This window comes from Heterocephalus glaber, unplaced genomic scaffold (genome assembly GCF_053883595.1).
Source record: "Heterocephalus glaber isolate CG9 unplaced genomic scaffold, H.glaber_assembly_v1.0 deba00001532, whole genome shotgun sequence".
In the NCBI taxonomy this organism is placed as follows: domain Eukaryota; kingdom Metazoa; phylum Chordata; class Mammalia; order Rodentia; family Bathyergidae; genus Heterocephalus; species Heterocephalus glaber.
Window position 1 is genome coordinate 5,810,570 of NW_028258330.1, and position 17,352 is coordinate 5,827,921.

General features: G+C 42.4%; 1 protein-coding gene and 1 pseudogene across 1 annotated transcript in view; one reads left to right on the forward strand and one right to left on the reverse strand.

Moving 5' to 3' along the window:
* Window positions 1–17,352, reverse strand: part of Pcsk2 (proprotein convertase subtilisin/kexin type 2) — a 275,337-nt gene that overhangs the window by 80,979 nt on the left and 177,006 nt on the right. The gene's annotated exons all lie outside the window — the stretch shown is intronic.
* On the forward strand, window positions 5,565–6,361 carry LOC106009029 (vacuolar protein sorting-associated protein 26A pseudogene; annotated as a pseudogene).

Sequence of the window (17,352 nt, forward strand, 5' to 3'; positions counted from 1 at the left end):
GCCTCAGAAAAGACCTGGAGACACCAATCCCACTGCTCCTCGAATCCTGACCCAGAGAAAGTCCCTGAGATTAAAAACTAGGTGTGGCTTTATGGTGCTAGGGTTAGAGGGTAATTTGTTATGGAACAATGTATAATTAGTATGTTATATAGTCCCTGGCATAGTGAGGACTCAGTGAACAGTTGCTGAGTGAATCAGTGAAAGCATAGCACTCTCCTCCTTTGGCCTAGGCTCAATGTGTAAACCAGAGAGGTGGATTAACATGTCTCAAAGCCAGTAACTAAATGGAGGCGGGATCTGCCTATCCACAAGATCCTCTTTAGTGTTATTTCTATTTCATTGATTTATCTCTCCCGAAATGGAAATCTTAACATCTCTATGCCCAAAGGGTTTCAGAAAATACAGAAGCTCCTATCAATCACATTAAGAGCAGGCCACACACTGGCTATTCTGTGTGGATTTCTTCAAGTCATTGTGCACCCAGGGGATACAAAGGATGATCCATTGGGAAAAAAGGGAAAAATATTACAAATTATTTTTTGAGCTTGATTTAAAACATTTAGATATTTATTTTAATCATGGTAAAAATGCATAGCATAAAATTTACTATCTAAACTAGTTTTAAGTGTAAAGTACAGTAGTGCTGAATACATTATTGTGTAAGCAACCTCTAGAGCTTTTTCATCTTGCAAAACTGAAAGCCTGCAACCACTACACAATGACCTCCTATAACCCCCCTAAATCCAGCCCCTGATGATGATAAATGTTGGCATTCATTCTCCTTTCTGTCTCTATGAATCTGACTTCCCTAGATACCTCATGTAAGTGGGATCATGCAGTATCTATCTCTTTGTGACAGGGTTATTTCTCTCAGCATTATGTCCTCAGGGTCAACACACACTGTAGCACATGACAGAATTCCCTTCCTTTTGTAAGGCTGAATAATGTTCCACAATATGTAGTCACACATTTCGCTTCTTGGTTCACCTGTAGATGAGTCTTAGATTGATTCGACCTCTTGGCTATTGTAAATAAGGGTTCTATGAACATGAGTGTCCATTTAACATTTTTAGGTCTTTGTTTTTATATTCTTCTTTAGAATTGTCTTTCTTGGTTGTATAAAGCACCTAGTCCACCGTTAAAGTAATACATAATACACTGTTTGAGGAAATATCTGTGGAGATACTGGGAGAGAATGCTCAAACATCTTCACGGATATGGCCATGTGATTAGAACATTTATTTTTTATTTTTATTTTTTTGCTTAAATTCTTTTATTGGTACATTTTAGGTATACAATATGTTTACATTTATCATTGGATGCTTGTACCTGTACATGATGCATCTTGGTTCTTATTTTTTCCCCATTACCTGTGCCCCATTACCTTTCCCCATTACCCCTTCACCCCTCCATCCTTCCCTATTTACATAGACTTCGTTTCCATTTTTTTCTTTTCTCATAATTTTTCCTTTCCATTCTTTCCTTTCCCCATCTCCTCCCACCACCCTTACCCCTTTGGACCTTTTCCTATTTCAAAGTATCAATTATTAGTTATTAATCCTTTTAATCCTTATTTACACTCTCATTTCTCACACTAGAGAAACTTCGGTATTTACACATGTGTGTCCTATTTATTTCACTTAAGAGTATGGCCTCAATATGCATCCATTTAGCTATAAATGACTCTAGTTTCTCATTCTTTATGGCTGAGTAGTACTCCATTTTATAAAAAAAACACATCTTCTTTAACCAGTTTCCAGTTGATGGCACTTGGGCTGTTTCCAAGTAGAACATTTAGAAACTTCTGATTTTGTGAGTGTAGTAGAGCTGTTGGATGTCTCATCCATAATGCCTTGCTTTTAGCATTTTGACACATACTGGACCAACTTGCGGTGTCCTCATCTCATCTCTCTCTCTCTGTGGCAGCCCAGAGGACAGCCCATTGCTTGTCCCTCCAACCCACTGTTAGCCTTGCCTATGCCCAGTGGGTTCCGGTGTATGGGGCTCATGCCTCTACCTCATGCATTCTGAGCTATGTCCTGCACCACCCACAGACTAGTGCCACTTGCTGCCCACCCTGAGACCAAGGTCTTCGCTGTTTCCAACCCCAACTCCTGCCTGTGCATCCTGGGAACAAATCCTAAGGAAACTGCTGGTCTGGGTCTCCATGTCCCAGCGTCAGGAAGACAGAAATGAACGAGAAACCCTTCGAAATTGCGTGACCATGGTGATTTGGGCATGGAGTATTGTGCATGGATGGTGAGAAGGAGCGTGACTCTGACATTCTCTCTCATTCTCGAAAGCAAATTAAGTAGATTCAAAGTAATTGACTATTTCCTTTCCTACAAAACCAATTCAGCTTTTGCTTCTTAATCAGATATTTTATTGGAAGGGAGGAGGGTTTCATAAGATTTCACAGATATAACAGACAACAATCTAATTTTCTTGGCTTACAAATGAAGATGCAGCCAGACAGCAAAGAATTTTTTTCCCCAGCACTCAGGAAGCTGAGGCAGGAGGATCACCAAGAGTTCAAGGCCAGCCTGGGCTACATAGTGAGTTCAAGTCCAGCCTGAACTACATAGAGAGACCCTGTCTCAAAACAACAACAACACCTCAATTCAGGGATGGAAAAAGCCCCAGAGATGTCTAGCATCTTACTTGATGCCACACAAATAGAAAGTGTTCCATCTGTGCTTTTAATAACATCATTTTCCTATGTCTTGATACACAATTGGTTAGATCCACAGATTTCTGCAGACTTTCTTGTAAAGAGTCAAATAATAAATATTTTAGGTTTTGAAGGCCCCAGTTGCCATTACAGCACAAAGCAGCCATAGAGAAGTAAACCAACAATTGTGGGTGCATTCCAATAAAACTTTATTTACAAGAACAAGTGGCCAGCCTGGGTGTTATAGTTTGCCAACCCCTAGGTTAGATTATGGAGGAGACAAAAGGCTTCTTTGCCTTTATGCTTAAGGGAAATAGCTTAATTTTAAAGCTGTCCTTTTAGCATACAAGTACTGAGAAATTAATTTTAAATAACATGCAGTCACTCAAGTACAGGTTTAAGTGTACATTCCTCAGACCTAAAGAACAGCTAGCTGGGTCCTGGATATAACAGTGCCATTTCTCCCCCATTTGCTTTCCTGTTAATCTTGTACATTAGCCCTGCCAGGCCCTGAGGTATTTGTTCCAGTCAGCCCAGCATACACATAGTACACACAGGGCAAGACTTGTTCCCCAAGAATTGAGATGACAGTGTCTATTTTTCTGTCAATATTAATTACTTGCAATTTAGTGTCCAATATTATTTTCTATATTCATTTCAACACAATAGGATGAGTCTAATTTGGAATGATAAAATTCATTTGCATTTAAATTGGTATTTGATGCATTCCCTGTGAGGAACTGATAGCATCCATGATCATAATTATAAGCACTATTTCTATGGCAGGTTGGCTTTCCCTGGGAAGGATTTGTAAATATGGAGCACTGAGTTCAGTATTAATAGTGATGACTGTGCGATGGCATGTTTCTCCAGAGAACCCTGTGAATAGAGTCCTTATATTCTGGGAATTCTCTTCTACTGAAATAGATATTACACAAAGCTTATCAGCTAAGAATATGCCCACATATATCTTTTCTTTTTACTTTTCAAAATGTTTTGGATAGTGATCCTGTATAGAAAAACCCTTGGTTAGTTTTTCAGTTTGAAATGCATGCTCTGAGATGGCGAATGGCTGTTGTTGGATGCACGTAGCACAAATGAATGAGGTGAAAGCATCAAGACAATCACTCCTGCCCCTTTCTCTGGTTCCCACTTGGGACGGACTGGGAAGTCTAGCGCAGTGAGGTCTTCTTCCTCTTGGTGTGGCTACGGGGAGGGAGATCAGTTCTCCACAGCAGCCAGCAAGCAGTAGAAATAGTCATTACCCGAACTGAGCACGTTGGGGTGACACTGACAGCTTTTCTTTCCTGGTGAAAGTCTGGTGGTTATCAAGGTACAAATAAGTAATTTCTACCACGAGTGGGACAGAAGGAGGTGCATAAGAGAGGTGGCGAGGAGAGCTGCGTGAGGGGCAAGTGTGGTCAGAAACCATGAAGGAGGCCATGGGAGCAGGACAGAGGCCGCGAAGCGGGCGAGGGAGGAGGGGAGGGGTGACTCTGTGGACCACGTGTCACAAGTGGGAAGGGACCTGATGCCTCTACCACTCTGCAAGTGCTTTTCTGGTTGGTTTGCGGAGAAGGCATTGGAGCCCCAGAGTGGGAGCAGGAAGCTCTTGTGGGTCCCAGAAGGAAAGTGAGGTTGGCTGGGTCCAGGATGCTGCTGGGGGGAAAAAGAAGCAGCAGTGTGGATTGGCCGATTGAGGAGAAAGAGGAAGGAGGGGGAGCAGAGACTGACTCCAGTGTTTGGGACAGGAGTCATTTGGATCCTTTGCTGAGATGGGGAGACTGGAGGGGGGTCAGGCTGAATGAAGCCACTGTTATGATGGTGAACTTCATGTTTTACCATCACTGACTGTGTGAGCTAAGGCAAACCACTAACCTCTCTGATCTTCAGTTTCTTGTCTGTGAGAGATGGATAAGAAAGCGCCCACTTCCCCAGCTAATGTGCAGACTCAATGGGATAAGGCCTGTAAAGCACAAGGCCAGGTACATGGTGCATGCCTACTCCTGCTATTTAGAAGAAAGGACGGAGCTGTGCCTCATGGTGCATGCCTGTAATCCTTGCCCTTTTCGAGGCTGAGGCAGGAGGATAGCAATTTTGAGCCCAGCCTAGGCAACTTAATGACTTAGTGAGAACTTGTCTCAAAAGAAAATGTAAAAGAAGAGCTGGGGATGTAGCTTAGTGAAAGGCCCTGGGTTCAATCCCTAGCACTGCAAAATAAAATAAAAAGAAAAAAAGAAAAAGAATCAAGGTGGGGAGAAGAAGAGGTGGGAGACAGAAAACAGATCAAGCTCATACTTTGTTAATCAATAGTCAACTCTCCACGTGAGGGGAGATGGATTTGTGAGCTACACTCTGTAAGCGACAGGTCAAAGCTCCCCGGCAAAATTCTTATATGGAGGCCCTTCCTGATCCCTGCTCGGGGCAGCCGCCTCGCCAAGTCCAGGTCTCGGCGAGGCCCGCACACCTGCAGGGGTGGTGGGTTCTCCGGGCCATGTTCCTCGAGCCGCTCTGGGAGCCCTGGGAGGGCTCCCGGTCCCGCCTGTGCAGGGGCTCGAAGCAGAGTCCTCTCCCAAGAGTTTTCTTGAAGGCTTTTTTGGTTCCACTTGTGAGATTGATGTTGTCCTTAATGATGAGGGAACAAGAAAAATGGCAGAGATGAAGACTGAAGAGGGCCAAGTAGAAAAATACTATCTCTTCTGTGATGGAAAGTCTGTTTCAGGAAAGGTAAACCTAGCCTTTAAGCAAGCTGGAAAGAGACTAGAGCACCAAGGAATTAGAATTGAACTTGTAGGTCAAATTGAACTTTTCAAAGATAAGAGTAATACTCATGAATTTGTAAACCTAGTGAAAGAACTAGCTTTACCCGGAGAACTGACTCAGATAAGTTATGATTTTAAATTTATGCAAGTTGAAAAGCCATATGGATCTTACATCAGTGCCAATGTCCGCTTGAGGTATTTTCTTAAGGTGACAATAGTGAGAAGACTGATGAACATGGCGAAAGAGTATGATCTTATTATTCACCAACTTGCCACCTATCCTGATGTTAACAACTCTATTAAAATGGAAGTGGGCATTGAAGATTGTCTACATATAGAGTTTGAATATAATAAATCAAAGTATCATTTAAAGGATGTGATTGTTGGAAAAATGTACTTCTTACTAGTAAGAATAAAAATACAACACATGGAGTTACAACTGATCAATAAAGAGATCACAGGAATTGGACTCAGTACTACCACGGAAACAGAAACTATCGCCAAATATGAAATAATGGATGGTGCACCAGTAAAAGGTGAATCCATTCCAATAAGACTATTTTTGGCAGGATACGACCCAACACCAACAATGAGAGATATGAACAAAAAATTTTCCGTCAGGTACTTTTTGAATCTAGTGCTTGTTGATGAGGCAGCAGAAAATCATCTTACAGAAAAAAGCTCCTGAAAAACAGGAAACAGAGAACAAACTTTCACCAGCGATATGAATCTCCAGACTCACAAGCATCCTGCTGAACAGCCTGAAATGTGAACTGAGTAGGAGGGAAAAAGGAAAAAAATCCATAACCATTAAGTTCATCAGGTTAAAGGTGGTTGCAGCATGTATGGGGGGAAAAAGGACAATACTCCATATATAATAGTCTTCCTTTATCTTACAGTGCTGCATTTATTTTACAATATAACTAAATGTTCTTCATGTATAAACATTTTAAAAAGTGCTTTCTTGAAACACTGGAGATTTCCTAAGCTGCCTTTTGAATTTAATTTAATTTTTTAAATGCATACTTTGATGATAAGCACTCAGATGTTGCATCAGTATAAACATTAAAGATTTTCATTTGAATAGGCTGGTATTTGCAGTTTTGCTTTCTTTCCTCATAATGTTGACTGTAAATCCTTTTCTTCTTACTAATGAATACCCTTTTCTCTACATGTAAAAAATTAAATATTTTGTGTTCAAATCAAATTAGAAAACCTAAGTGGACCTTATATCTTAAAGATTTAGAACATGGCATATTAATATTTTTGAGAACTACATTTCATTTTACAAATGCATTTGAGAAATGTACATGGAGTGTTTCACTGAAGGTGCTTCTGAGTCTATCATTTCATAGCTTTCTGCCTTTCGTCCTCTTTGAAGACTTGTGTTACAAATATTTTTTCCCCGGGGCTTATATGGCATGGCATTGTGGCCCTTTTCTTTCCCCCATATTAAGTAATCATTTTGGTATTATTTTCCAGCAGTACCACCGTATGTATTCTGCAACATGGGGTTGGCATATGTTGGCATTTTAGAACTTGTTACACCTATGTAATTTTCCCATAGTTAGAAATGTGTGTGCATATATATATATTATTATTTTTTAAAAAAAATTTAACAAATAGTCTTGTCACATGTATGCAAATATCACTTCCATGATTTTACAGATTTATTCATTCTTCAATGGAAAATTGGGAGGTGGGGGATCAGGAGGGAATTTTATACAGATCTGGGCAATTTCATGTTTGTTAAACTGGAATTATGGCTAGTTCAAACTTCATTTCGACCTCACCCACTCTGTCTTAATTTTTGTAAACACTAAATTCAAGTCATTTGTTCAGTGTCAAAAAAGAGGTTGCAGTCATCCACTCATATGCATGGGGTCTGATCTCAAATACACTAATTGTGGAGTGTGGAAACCAAAACAAAGCCTGCTATGTGGAAAGTACTCTCACTTAGGGTTCATTGGTTTTTGTACCAATATCTTAAAATACACTTCAGTGCAAGTTTTGTCAGTTAATCTTACTTTATGAGTAAGCTAATAACCCAAACTACATTTCTTTAAACCTGTTTTAGTACTACGGTACTTTGATAAAACGGTCAGTAACTAACTTCTTTCCTGGCCAAAGGTTCCATGTACCATGTGCTGGAGCATTTTAAATGTGAGTATCTATGAATGGTAATGTTTTCCTCCATGTAAGTGCCTGTTCAGAATTTTTAAAATGCCAAATATTTTCATGGTCACTTGCATGTAGTAATTTAGAAAATATTCAGAGATTTTGAAATCTAATTATATTTAACCAGCCTCATTGTGCAACCATAATGTATAATAAAGAATTTGAAACAGAAAAAACCCCCTGTTATATGGCCTGGGATGAATGTGACTGTGCTTGAGTGATGGGCTGAAGTGTTGTGTGTGAGGTGCTGGATAAGAATCCCAACAACTGGCTGCCAATTTGGACATCGTACTGGGACCACTCAGGGGCTGGTGCCTTCACATGGAATCTGCTGGAACATCTCTACAAGTTAGAGAAAGGCAACTTGTGTGCATGTTTGTATGGTGTGGTGGAGAAGGAAGATGGGGAGGTTCCACTACCATACCAGAAGAACTTCAGAGCCTTTACATTCAATAGGTACTTCCTAATAAATTAACAAAGATCCAGTGTTCACATCAGAGATGCAAACAATTATTCTATGGCCTTGATTCTGAAGACAGTCTTGTTAGGATTCACGATCATCCCTGTTTAACAGATGGGGACACTTAGGGCCAGAAAGCTCAAACTGCATTTTTTTTTTTTGCAGAGACTCAATGGTAGTCCTTGAACCAATGTACTTGGAAGAGATTTCCAACAACTCTTAGATTTACAACAAGTCTCTTAGTTAAAAAATTGGCAGCATTGGATCTATAAAGCACAAACCTTCTCTCTCCTCACGTAAAGAAAACATCTCCCATGCACTGTAATGCATCTTATTCTCCTTTCTCACAGACATCTCCTTGTGGAGGTTCTGTGCAGCCCATGTTAAAAGTACAGACCTCCTCATAACACCAGCCAGGTTGTCAAGGAACATTGCAGAGAGCCGGGCCCTGGCTTCCTGTTCTTAGTTTCAGGTTTTAATTATTGGTTAGTAATTAATGGTTCTTTCTTTGTGAAAAATAATTTACCATAGGTTGGGAGCCAGCAGAGTTACCATGGCAGAGAAGCTAATCTTATTTCCACATCAGAGATTCTCTCTGCCTTGGCCAGGAGGGTGGAAAATTTTGCTTTGCTCCAGCCTGTGCCCATGTAAGGTCAGGGTCCTCAGGAGCCACCTGGAGATGCAGGCTTGTGGCAAGGGCTTTATTAAGGAGGAGATCCCAGCAGAAACCAGTAAGGAGTTTCAAGGCCAAAGAAGGAAGGGAGAAGCCATGCCAAGGTGGGACTTGAGGCCCATGGGGGAGCTCTCATTTGGTCCTACAGGGGGTGTTGGTGAGCTGTTAAACTCTGTGCCACGGCTGTCCAGAGGGGATATGAATTTCCAGCAGCATCAGTGTGTAAGGGAGTGGGAGGCTCAGTCGCCCTGGGGAAAGAGCAGGTGCCTGCAGGTGGAGGTGCAGACAACAGTAGGTGGGATACCAAGAAAATGGTACAAAGGTGTCCTGTGGCAGCTGACTGTGGGGTTGTGAGAGGCAGGGTGGGGGTGAGGGACCTGGCAGGCGAAAGGTGTACCCCCAGTGTTAGGAAGCTTGGGGCTCCTGCAGAGGGACCTGTGGGTGAGTCTCCACTGGGGCTAGGGTTTGTCTGGACACTGGAAGCATTCAGATACCCGCCTCAGTGGTGAAGGGCATGCCTGCAGCCTTGGGGGTGGGGCGGGGTGCTGGATACCTAGCTGCAGGAGCTGTTGTGTGAACTCTGATGACTCATTGTCACCCAGGGCCTCATTTCCTCCACTGTGGACTCCTAGGCTAGGACACCTCTAATATCCCTTGAGTTGTCATGGGCTTGAATTTGGCACAGTGAGGCCCATCTTTTTGCGGACCCAGGATGTTTGATTCAACTGGTTGATGGAGGAATCGAAAGGAGATGAAAGCATTGGCCATGCCCTCATGCTCTCACTCACATCAGCCTACAGTGGAGGCAGCACCAGCCCTGATGCAGCTTAAGATGGGGAAACAGGAGGGCATTGGCTCTGGGCATCTGTCAGAGGAGGTTGAAGGAGTCCTGAGGGATGGATTTTGGCCACATGCAGTCATCCAGGGGACTGCTGCCCTCAGAACTGGGCTCCCTGTGTCCCCAATGAGCCTGCAGGGCTGAGAGTGTTGTTGAGAGATAATGAGCCAAGCTCTTCCTCTCATGAGATTTGAATGCTCAGTTCTTCTCCATGGGAAGGAAAGACCATCTTCAGTGAAGATGGCCTGTGTTTTCTACTGCTGCTGGAACAAGTTATTACCAGCTAAAACAGGGTGAAGCAATGCAACACAAGTTTATTATTGTGCAGTTTTGTAGGTTAGAGCTTATGATATGACATCAATGACTAGACACAGGTGCCAGCAAGGCTGTGGCTCCTTAGAATCACTTAGAATCCTCTTAGAATCACTTAGAATCCTTAGAATCTTCCTTAGAATCCTTAGAGTCACTGTGCCAATGATTCTAGGGGGAAAATTGTTTCCTTCCTAATCAGTTCCTTGTGGTACTGAGTCCCTGTCTCCTTGGAGGCTGTCATCTAGGACCATTCCCAGATTCCAAAGGTCACCTGCATGCCTTGGCTTGTGTCCTCCTTTCTCTATCTTCAGAGCCAGCAAGTGGATTTAGTCTTTGTACTCTGAATCTCTTCTCCCCTTTTTCTTTCTTCTTGCCTCTTTCTGATCTGGTCTGCTTTTCTCTCTCACTTGTGTTAGCCAACTTTCCTATTGTTGGGACACAACAATGCCTGACATTTACAACTTAAAGGAGGAGAGGTTTAATTTGGCTTATGGTTTCAGGAGATTCAGTCCATGGTTAACCAGCTCAAAGGCAGGAACATCATGGTGGAAGGGGCTGGTGGAGCAAAGCTGCTTAGTTCATGGTGGCCAGGAAGCAGTTCGGGGGAACAGTGCCAGAGAGGAAGGGGCCAGGGACAAGATACAGTACCTAGGGCCACACTTCTGTGACCCACCCAGACACACCCAGAAGTGTGCTTTACTAATTCACTGGGTGGCTCCCAAGCCAATCAAGTTGACACAATCAAGCTTACCTCTCACTTATAAAGAACATAGGATTGTATTTCCCCACTCCCCCCCGAGTCTCCCCATCTTGAATCAATCTTCATCTACTGGCCAAGTGCCTTTATATATACCATGTCACCCAACAGTCACAGGCTGCAAGGATTGGGCCATGGACATCTTGGGGGGTGGTGGTGGTTTATTCTGCTGACAGTATGGCTCTTCTGTCATCCTGTCTTCCTTTCCTCCTTTAATCTAGATGGATCCCTTCCTGATGTTGACTCTCTCTTGACTTCATTCATTCATTTTGCAAACCAGTAGGGATGGTTCACTGTTATGTTCAAAGTCCTGTTTGATGCATTGAGATGAGGAGAACACTAAGGCATGGGCCTTTTCCACATCAAGAGCACCAAGGATGCTGTCCCGTGCAATATGTGACATTGGTGGCTGGACAGATCTCCTTTGTTGGGTCAGTATCCCTGAACCCCAGCTCTGGGAGTCATGGCTGCTAGAAACACACAACTCTTTCCTCTCCTTGCACATTGCCCTTGGACAGATGAGTCACCCAGCCTGGGAAGCTCTGTGTGGGCACTTCTGCAGGGACTGCTCAAGTCTGACAGACAGACATAGGGGCACAAAGTTCTGGTTCTTGTCCCAGGAGGAAACCTGCTACGTGACATCACTCAGGCTCTGCAGCTCCCTATGGGACGAGGCCCAGCCTGGGCTCCAGCTGAGACCACACCACGTCCTGTCCTACTTTCTGCCTTGCCTTCTCCTGAGAGCCCTCACTCAGTAGAACCACATTCCTAGGAGTTCTCTTGTCATCTGCTTCCAGGGTATCTGAGCTAGGTAGTCAGTGATAATAAGCAATCCAATCTCTTTCACCCCCATCTGATGTGTGTGTGGACACACAAATACATATACACATACTGGACTTTTGTAACAATGGCAGACATAAGTGTTGTGCCTTCTGTCGGTCTATGTGCCTGTGTCTAACAGAGTATATTTATAAGGTGAAATTCATGACTAAAGTAGAATTTTTCAGACAAGAAATGGGTTAAGTAATTTGTCCTCTGCAATATGTGGGCCCTGGCTTAGAGTGAGACAAAGGAAAACTACTCTTATGAAGTTTTTGCATGCTTTGCAGTAGCAGCAGAGTGGAAGGAAAACATGAAAACGGAATAACACGCTAACTGGCAATTTAGTTTCACTCTCAGATTCTTTCTGTGAATTCATGATGAGTCCTTAAGGCAAGAGGAGCTTGGGCATGGACCCTGGGCTCTGACAGTTTCAGTCTTGTGATCTTTGTTTGCTAGATCCCAGCCACACAGTCTTGGGCAAGTTGATGTACAGCAAGTGCTCACAGCGGGTGTCCCAGGGCAAGAGGATTCCAAGGCCTTGTGCCTATCACTGAGCAAGTAAGCGTAATTGCCAGTAAGGTCAGCATAATTGTTTGGATTCAACTGTCCCCAAAGGCTCATATGTGAAAAGCCTGGTCTCCAGTGTGGTGCCACGGGGAGGTGGAAGAACCTTTAGGATGCGAGGTCTCATGGGAGGCCCTTGGGTCATCAGGGTGCATCCTTGAGACCCCACCCATCCTGTCTCTTTTAATCTGTCTCCTTCCTGGCTTGACATGTGACTACTCACTCTAATATGTGCTCCTGTCATTGCTATCCATCAACTTCACCAGTGGCCCAAGCAATGGGGCCCACCAGATCTCAGAACTTGAACTTCCAAAATCATGCACCAAATAACTTTTCCTTTTCATATAGTTAGTTGCCTCATGTATTTTGCTGTAGCAGTGTAAAGGTAATACCTTCAGTATGTTTTATTAACTCATTTTACAGATGAGAAAATTGAGGCATGGAGAGATTAACTTGCCCTAGGTCACAGTCAGCAAGTAGATGGGGGTAGATTTAATTCCAGGGGTGCTAGCCCTGGAGCTCTTAACTCTCACACTAAATTTCTGAATCTCTAGTTACAACAAAATTATTACATATAAAACCATCCCAGTAACAATAAGTAGAAAGCTCACATATTTTTAAGACAAAAGCAAACATATTGAAAAACATAAAAACTGAAGAGTAGTCTATTTTATGGACTCAGAGAAAAACCAAGTAATTTGGTGGAGGCTCAAATATCCACTATAACTAAGAAGATGATATTAATTTTCTATTGCTGCATAGCAAATTACCACAATCACAGGGGCTTAAAACACAAATCCATCATCTCAGAGTTTCTGGACATGGTCAGCTGGGTCCTTTGCTCAGGGCCCCAGTCGGATGCAACCAAGCTTTCAGTAGAGATTTCACCTAAAGCCTGGGGGCCCTCTTCACATTCACTGGTTGTTGTCAGACTTCAGTGATTCGAGTTGTAAGGCTGGTACCCTCAGCTTCTAGAGAGGCTACCACTTCTCTTACAAGTACTTTATTGGTAAAATAATAACTTTGGGACATAAGTCATGTTCTAGGTGGGATTCTTCACATTTTGACTGTGCCTCCTTCAGGCATCCTCCTCTCTACTGCTTGAAATCTTTTTGACTTCTTCCTTCTTTGGTCTTCAGATCCTCTTTGAAAGGACTCACCTGATCAGTTCAGACCCACCCAGGAGAATCTTCTCTTTGATTAGCTTAAATTAAACTGATTTGATTAGCTTAAGTTAAACTGATTAGGAACCTTAATGATAATGATTTTGAAAAAATTCCTTTAGTTTTGCCATATAATGCAGCCTAATCATGGGAGTAATATCCTGTAATATTTATAGGTCTTGTCCACACTCTCAGTGGAGCAATTACAGAATGTTCACATCAGGAGGACTCTTAGAGGGCACTTCAGAATTCTGCATATCATAAAGGCTTTATCTTCAAGGAAAAATTATAGAGAGATTTTAAACAGGAGAATGGAATCTATTTGAAATGAAAGCTATAGAACTTATAATTCAACATAACTACAAATATATACATTAGACAATTTCATGGCTCAGGGTTTGAGCTTCCTTAATTGAGGCTTGGGTCTTTCTTGTCATTTCAGAAAACTAGAATTGGATGATGGGCCAGACTTTAGGACTCCATCCAAATCCAGTCCACATTTGCCCTGGCAATGACCGCGTGTAGGCTGGGCTCCTGTGGACAGGCTCACTAGGGCCCTGCTGCTTTGTAATAGACATGGGCAAGCCTTGTGGATGGGACCACTTGGCTGTGGCTTCCCTACACTTCCTTCCTTCATATGGGGCACAAGAATGCAGGAGTCTGGGCAGGCCTATGCCACACACCCAGATCTGTGGCTCTGAGGGAATGTAATGTGAAGGAAGGAGAAAAGCAAAAGTGGATGCCACCATGATAGGTGCAGCATTTTTCATCAGAGATGTATGGCAAGAAGTGGTTGGCGAATTATGTGCAAGGTCTCTCTCAAGCAAGCCTTGGTCACTTAACCATTTTGGGTTCCCTGTAGAAACTCCGTGAGAAAAGCCAGTGAAGTGAGTTTACCTTGGTGGTCAGAATAAGAAGGAAATAATGACAGCAGGAAAAGCAATCTTTAAATATTTTTACAGTAGCCTAAGTGATTTTCTATGGTTTGCCATGTAGTGTAAATATTGCTACACTTTTTCTGAACATGTATATTTGATCATGGAAAAAATCCTAGTAATTTTATTAACATCCATCCAACCATTCATCCATCTATCCACCCACTCAATTACCCAAGCATAATTTAGTTATTTCTTTATAGAAAGAGTCTTTATTAATAATCTTCCTGGGGAATGAAGCCTCCAGTTGATTCTCCCATGAGCAAAAGAATTGAAAGACTTTATCCAGGTTTTAAAGTCACTGTTAATTAGGGAATTTGGGGTAAGGAAATGATTTCTGTGGGATACTTTTAGTCTAAGCTTCTTGGTAGAAGTAATTCTGTAGATGAAAATCCAATCACTCATCTACCCAATATCATATTGAGCAATAAATTCCTATGCTATTCCCTCCCCGACCCTGAGATCACAAGTTCATCTCTAGTCTTTGAATATGTTTAAGTTTCTTTCCTTCCTTAACTTTACAGCTTTTCTTGTTCTTGATTTTCTTCTTCTTCTGCTGTGTTCTTAAGTGGGTGGTATTTTATTTCCAAGATAGTACTGAGTTCCTTGTAATGCAATTATACACCTACATGTGAACTCCCTGAGGCCAGGGCCTGGAGTTTCCACTTTTTAATCAAGGCCAGGAGGACAGCATTTTGCACACAGTAGGAAGTCAGTATCATCTCCTAAGGTCTGACTATGTTCAATAGAACAAAGCTGAGTGAATTGAGCAATTTGGAAAATCAATTGAGCAGATTTTTTTCCTTTGCTTTTGGTTGTAGCTGTACTTTTAGGACTACACAAGGAGTTTCATTTTATTAAATATATATTTTTTTTTTTACTGGTAAACAGGAGGATTTTATTAGGTTTTAGGTGAACACTGGCTCAACAGACTAATGTCCAAAGGAAGAGCATTGAATAAAGAAAAGTTTTAGTTTTTATACATTTGGTTGGAGGGGTTGGTCTCTCTAGTGACATAGCAAGTGAGTTTACAGAAACAGGACAAGGGCAGACAGTTTTATAATTTAGCCTTGAGAGAAGATAGAGCCTTGTGAATCTTGTGAGTACAAGATGACATAAACTTTGTTTAAAAGACATACTTGTCAATTTTATCTGTACCAGAGTAAGGAGTTATAGCAAAGGGAGGGTAATGGTGATGGGGTAGGGGAACTGCCCAAGGCTGGGAAAAACTCATTTTCCTTCAAGTCCTGCTTCACTCCCACTTTTCGAGGATCACTTTTGCTACTAGAAAGGCACTGTCACTGCTGTCCTCAATGTTATTACCCACCAGTGGCTCTGTCTTCACACAACATTTGCAAGGATCAGCACTTTAAACTGGAAATCACAATTTTCTCATCTGGAATGCCTGTTTGTTTAGCCAGTTCTTTCCTGGTAGCAATTCCAGGGAAATGATTCTTGTCATAGGCTTGAATTAGGGCTTTGATTTGAGATCTTGTGAAGTTTGTCCTGATTTGTCTCACTTTTTCATGCTTGAACTGAGGCTTGTCTTGTACCTGGGTTTGAGATTTCTCAAAGTTATGTTTATACTCTCATCATTTGCACCTTGCTCTCTGGTTCTGAAACCAAGTCAGAATTTGAAACTCTGAAGTGCTGATTACTTTGGCCAGATAGTCTCTAGTATCTATACCAGGATAGGGGTTCTTTTCAAACCATTCATTAAGGATATACTTTTGACTCTCATTCAAAATCATCCTCTGTCATTGGCTTTTTCTTTCTAGTAAGCCATTTGAATATCTGCTTAGATCCATACCGTGGGGCCTGGAAGCGTTGTCACCTGGATCCCACAGAGACTAGAGGCTAACAGAATCACTCCCATAGACCAGGAAGTTTGTAGACTTTTCAGTCTATAATTGGTTGGTTCCAAGGCAGAGATGGCAAATAGTCATCACAGAGGGGAAATGACATGGTGTGCACAGGTAACAAAGGCACCATCAGGCCTTACCAGGATCTTCCTGTCCCTTTTATTTTATTCGGACTATTGGGATTAGAGTAGTGCCAAACCAATCACCCACTTGTGTATCGGTTTAGTAACCACAGGCCCTTAATTCCAGCATCACATATTCCAGATTCAACTACCTCTGAAAAAGGAAGTCCTGCCTCATCCACATGAAGCTTGCGGGGACAGCTAAACACAAACCATAACATTCCACTCCTGGTCCCCCCAAGACTCATGCATATCCCTTTATGCAAAAAAGCATTTAGTCCTTCTCTAAGAGTTAGCAAAGTCCTAATAGTTTCAGCATTGCTGAAAAGTCCAAGTCCCAAATCTCCTCTGAGATTTAAGGCAAACTCTTAGCTGCAAGCCCCTGAACAAATGAAAGGAAAGTTAAACACTTCCAACATTCAGTGGCACAAGATAGACATTACCATTCCAAAAGGTTCAAATAGGGGGATATAAAGGAATGGGACCAAGGCAAGTCCAAAATCCAGTGGGGCAAACATTAAGTTCCATAGTTCCACTTCCAGTATCCCAGACAATCTGTGGCAAGTTGTGAAATTCAAAGAACTTGGGTGGCTCCTAAGGCACTTCTGGTGGCTGCAGCTCCCATGGCTTCTCTCTGGCTTCTCTTCTCCCTCTTTGCAGTTTTCCTCAGATGATCCATGCTTCTAGCTTCTCCAAACTTCTGGGGTCTCCATTGCCCCTTTAGCTTCAAACTCACATTTTCACATACTGCCCTCTCAGGGGCACACTGCCTGGCCTCCCAGCCCTTCTGAAATCTATGTGGAAGCTTTCCTGACCCCACAACTCCTGCATTTTGCATGCACCTTAAACCAGTCCCACATGGATGATGACAAGGTTTGCTGCTAGCTGGAGCAGTAGCCAGAATTCCCTCTCTCTTGGCTATAGGAGTTGAGTGCCTGGATCACTGAGCACTCTGAACCCGATTCCGAGGAATGAATTCTCTAGGCTGCTACCATTCTGGAACATGGCGGGGCCACCGCCATTTTGGAACCTGGTACTCTAGGGCTGTCTTCTCCTCATTTTATTAAATAATTTTTATTTCCCCCCACTTTTATGCCAAAGGATGTCCCATAAAATAAACAGTTTTCTCCAGTACATGGATTGGGTCAGATGATGGTCATTTGACTGGTAGTCTATCAATCAAAATTATTGTAAAAAACATTTTCATGCCAGGATTCAGTCTGGTCTCCTGGT